We start from the raw sequence: 5,278 nt of genomic DNA, 5'->3' as shown, positions 1-5,278 counted from the left end.
TTCCTACCGCGCAGCATCATCAACACAGGCCCAGTGGCAAGACACTGAATGTAGATATGAATATTTTCCAGAAGGATTTTTGTTTCAGCCAAAATCATTGAATAGCACCTAAAGGAGCAGAGTCAAAGCACAGTTCTGACTCCCCAGCTTTGTTCCAGCTGAATTTAAGAAATGCAAAAGCTTCTCAATGAAATACTGCCAGAAGCTTTTAGGCAGGAACACCCATGGCTGCTGATGTGGTGCACAAGGACTGGGGGTCAGAAGAATGGGCTGGAGACAAATGTCCACATACCTTCCAAGCAGGTTCCAGCATCCCGGTTTCCTGTTATTTAGGGCTGCTGGCTTTTCTTCTCCTGAATCAATCCCTCTTCTGCCATGTTGATATCAAACCATGTGTCAGAGAACCACGTGGTAGTTTCAGCCCAAGAGAGCTGCAGATGCACCTTGAAAACACCTGAGAGCTGAAGGAGCTGTGGAGTCAGCTTGTGTATGGTACTGCATGGCCTATAGGAAGCTATAGGATGGCAACAAAAAGAAGAGTGAGAGGATGTAGTGCCAAACCCTGGCCTCAGCAGATGAGCTTTAGCAGACCCAGATGCATGTGTCTTGTTTTACCTTAGGCGGCTAGATGTGAAACAACATTGTGAAATATCGTGGGTCTACCAAGTGTCGGTGTTGCCTTCTGGTTGGATCAAGTCATGCTGATTTTGCTTGACTGCACGTCTGGATGAAAGACAAAAACAAACAGATGGGACCAGGGCTTGTCTGCCAACTACTTTATCTTCCTGCAGTTCCAGTGTGCCCACTGCAGCAGCATCTGGGCCATAGGTATGTCTCTGCAAAACAGGAAGGCTGTGGCTCATCAGCTCATCAGATGAGCTTTAAATTAAGTTGCATGGCCTTCCCAGACAGCCAACCTGAGCTCTATGCTAGGTCAGAGAGGCACTAATGGAGGTTGCTGGAGCAGCCAGTGGTAGGGCAATGCCAGGGATTGCGTTCAGGGAGATAAGCTGGGACTTGAGACCTGGAGGGAAAAAAACTACTGGAAATTGGAGCCCCAAAGACATTGGTAGCTGCATATACACAAAGAAGGCCAGTGAATAAACACCCTGACCTCTTTGTTCCATCGAAACTCACAAGAATTAAGACCCAGATTCAGGAAGAAACTTGAAATGCATGACTACACTTGGCAGAGCCAAGCAGATCTGTTGACATCTATGAGGCCTGAAGGAGTTTCTGCTTTGTGATCCTCCATGCTCACCTGGGAGTGCAGCCTCTGGAAGGGGTCCTGCTGCCAGAGCTGCTCACATGCCAAGGTCAGTCACTGCAGGTAAAGGAGTGAAAGCATCCCGTTGTTAGCAGGACTTGTCAAGCACACCCACAGCACGGTGAAGCACTCTTCCTTGGCTGAAAATCCTGCAGCTGAAGAGAAAAACCTCAGGAAAACCAGTAACCTGATCACAGTTAGTTGAAAACAAAAAGCTGACAGATAAAGTCAAAATATTGGACTAGGTATTAAAGCATAGCCCTGGTTAATGTAACCCAGAAATTTGTCAGCAAAAGAAAAGCAAAAGAAAACAGAATCAGAGAGATGAGCCAGTGGCAGGGCAGTTCACCTCCAGGTCAGCTTCTTTCTGTGCATGTATCAGCATTCACCTTGGCAGAAAAGCCACCCAAAGTTGTGCTTGTTCAAAGGAAAAGGTTTGCCATCAGCCCCTGAGGGCTTGGTACCCTCCAGCCTTGGCAGCCTTGATAAAGCATCGCTTCCTAAGAAGAAGTGTTTGATGGTCGCCTGGGGTGTGGGGTAACGCCATCTATTAATTTTTTTCTAGCTCTTCATCTTGGAGACTTACAAAAATTATATCTGAATATTATTTGTAATATAAACAGACCATGAACCCTCCCTAATGTTTTCTTTTCATCTCTGTGGTAAAGATCTGTTTTCCTCATGCTGGAGATGTGGACTAAGCCTGAAGGAGGTCTGGGACTGCCGTAGCATTGCCCAACCTACAGCCAGCCCATGCTCCCCTGTGTCTGGGATCCACAGCTGATACACATGTCCTGGGGAAGACATAAACAGGATGGGTTTTTAGGCGCCATTTGTTGCTGTGGGGATGAGTAATGTGATTTGGTAAGCACCTTTGAGTTCAGTGGGTTATGTACTACTGGTTTGATAGCAGGCTATAGAGAGCTGGAAAAGCAGTGATCCAGAAGGCTTCTTCCCAGATGAGGAGTGAATCAATAGGATGCAGCTTTACCTGTAACTCACTCTCCTTCATCTTGGAAATCCCTGGAAAGTGAGGAGTTCTCAGGCACACACCTGTCTCTTTTGTCTCTGTTTACAAATGTCCAGGGACACCAAGGGTGAGTAAAGAGGCCCATCCAACCCGTACAACTACTTACCCCAATTCATAGCACTCTTCCACCTCAGACTTCCACCCCATGCCTCGCACGTATCCATAGTCCCTAAAGCAAGTCTGGAAGCATAATCCAAGTTGGCATTATAACCCTTCCTATGCAGCTTAGTTATTAGCTACCATGGAGCAATTAAGAGCTAACGAGTCAATCAGAGACAACCAGAGTCACCTGGTTACTTTCTCCAGGCTCCCAGGGCCATTTTGTCTGAACTCCTGGATGGCTCTTAGCCTCTCCCTGTCACAGAGTATTCTGTGGTGGGAAGTCTATGGACAACTGCTCTGCAGTCCCATGTTGAGTGATTCCTGTGTTTGTATTTCTTATAGCTGGGAGCCATGATGTTTTAAGCCATGCCACTGCCCATTCCTCATGCTCCTCCCAAGCATATCTTTAGTGTTCTAAAGAGCTGTGAGCCTGGAGAAGAAACCAAAACAATCCATTTTTTTGTTCTGAGGTAGCACCGTGCCTGGCACAGCTATTTTTGGTCCGTGACTCAGGGCACAACCGTGTTGGAGATAAATAAAATGAAAAAGTAGAACATCTTTGGGCTCATGTTTGACACTTGTATTCCAACAACATTTAACATTACATAAACCATAAGCTTTGGTATGGTTGTCATCTGTTTGACAATCGTTTCATTTTAATCAATATTTATTTAAGTTATCACCCAGACAAAAGCTCTCTAATTTCTTCATCCAATTAAACTGATGTTTCCAGGCTGAATGAAAGCTGGACTGAATAAGACAGCACAAACTGGACAGGTCTTCTTCCTCTTCAGGTTGCATCTCTTCCAACAAGCTCTGTGAGTATCGCATGGCCACAGCACATCTTGCACATCACAGACGAGCTGAGGCTGCTCGTAGCTGTGTGCCTCAGGACAAGGAGCCAAGAAACACAGCAAAACAGTGTTGACACAACAATTAGCATATTGATTCTCAATGCAAATTACCTCTTGATACATTGTGAAACACTTCACAGCTTCAGAGGACCTCAGAGGAGCCTGAAGTGTCTTACAGACACCACAAGGATTAAATGCACATTTTCAGTTGTGATAATAAAATATAACTCTGTGTGAGGAATTGTAGGAAGAGACATGCAGGTTGAGTAGCTAAAAATGCATATCTGATATTCCCCTCCTGTCCAAACAAGCACCATAAATTACATTCCTGGAGGAGATTTCAAGCTATACACATTTCAGGCCTTCTCGAATGAACTTTTGCTTTTTGTTTGGAGGAAATGGTCCCTGTGTTGCCAGGCACTAATGCTACCATAGTCTTCTGAAGAAAAACAACAGCTTGCAAGCATATTCAGGTACTTCAGATAAGTACTTTCTGGAAGACCGGAATGAAAAAGCTATATAAGAACTCAGCTACTTCTAAGGAGCTCCAGGGAAAAGGGACAAGTGAAGAAATGTCATCTTCTGCAAAGGCACTCAGGTCAACTCAGGGTTTGTTTAAGCTTGGTTTTCTATGGAAGCAAATTATACAGGGTCAGATACTGCCCATACAGAAGCTCTTGAAATTGCTGGCTGGTTTCAGTCTCATGTCTTCAGTTTCATGACATGAGAATCTCTGCAGTAGCCCAATTCCTGTGAATTTTCATGAGAATGTTACCCTTGCGTGGATAGGGAAGAGAGGTCTTCCATACGCACTCTTTCATTAGACAGCAGGAGAATGAATGAGAGCAGAAAATGGCCTTACAAATGCTCCAGCACCAAGCACTGCCCAAAAGCTTCAGACTGCACTGGAGCAGAAGAGGTCAGGGATACAAGCAGAGGACATCATAGTTTCCTGGGTGCTTGTTCCCCATGGCAGAGGGGCAGGCAGCTGCAGACTGAATGATGGGTATACCTGCTTAAAGGCCCAAATCTTGGCCTTCCGGGACACACATCCCAGACCCAGGGTTCCTGATCCATCTTGTCCACACACTGGCTTTGGGATCTGCCTCTTTATCCCCTGGCTTGAGTGGCACCAGCTGAAATGGCTTTTGTTCCCATTGAAGGGTAGCTCTACAATCTTCACCCTGCACCCCAGCAAGCTCTGGGTGTTCATGAGAGCAGCGAGCCTCAGAAGCTGCCCAGAATTGCAGGCTTCCTGTGCACAGAAAAAAAGATAGGGCCTTTGAAACTCAAGGTGTCTGAGTTGGTTCAATAACTTCTCATAGACTTAATAAAAGGTTAATCAAATCGTCTGAAATGGAAGCACACTTGGCATTCCTGTTCCTGGGTTGGCAGGAATGTGGAATCCTCAGGCACTTTCCTAAAATTGATGCTGTTATTTGGGAGAAGCCCTGAGTCCAGTCCTATGGGGGTCATAAAAAAAACACCTGAAGCCCAAAAGGCTGCATGGCAAGAACTGAGATAGAAAATCGCACTTTTCCTACCTGTGAACATTGTTCATGCAGTTTATCAGAATTACTCTTCATCAGAAGTAATTTGCCCACGTTCCTCATATAAACTGGAGGCAAGCAAGTTCAAGTAGGTTCCTTTAACAGAAAGACATCTTTTAACCCAGCTTTTGCTCCTGTGCTCATGCCCTGCTTCCAGCATGCATGTTTAGGATGAAAATCTACCTGCATACTTATGACACACTAAGCAGCTAACTACACACTGCTCCAGGAAGAGATGGTGTAGCTTTGCCTTAATGCTATACTGCATTGTTGGGAGAGATGATAGAATAAAACACTGGTGAAGCATTCCTTGACAGCTGCAGGACTTCTGTAGGGGAAAAAAAGCCTGCAGAGACACTCCCATGGTGACTGCTGCAAAAAGGAAAGCTTTGGGATTCAGACTGCTGAGGAGCTGGGAGATGGACATCCATCTGACTTCTGAACAAAGGATACCTGGCTCCAACAGATACATCCC

General features: G+C 45.5%; 1 long non-coding RNA gene across 1 annotated transcript; it reads right to left on the bottom strand.

The window, feature by feature from the left end:
• Nucleotides 1-652: 652 nt before the first annotated feature.
• On the bottom strand, nucleotides 653-2,487 carry LOC140249419 (uncharacterized). Its single transcript, XR_011903007.1, has 3 exons — nucleotides 2,404-2,487; nucleotides 1,262-1,422; nucleotides 653-723 (listed from the first exon to the last, which is right to left on the bottom strand). It is a non-coding gene; the product is annotated as an uncharacterized lncRNA (long non-coding RNA).
• Between the last annotated feature and the right edge of the window lie 2,791 nt (nucleotides 2,488-5,278).

The sequence above is a fragment of the Excalfactoria chinensis genome, chromosome 3 (assembly GCF_039878825.1).
Source record: "Excalfactoria chinensis isolate bCotChi1 chromosome 3, bCotChi1.hap2, whole genome shotgun sequence".
NCBI lineage: Eukaryota > Metazoa > Chordata > Aves > Galliformes > Phasianidae > Excalfactoria > Excalfactoria chinensis.
Note: the sequence above shows the minus strand (reverse complement) of the source record. Positions and strands in the feature narration are given on the sequence as shown.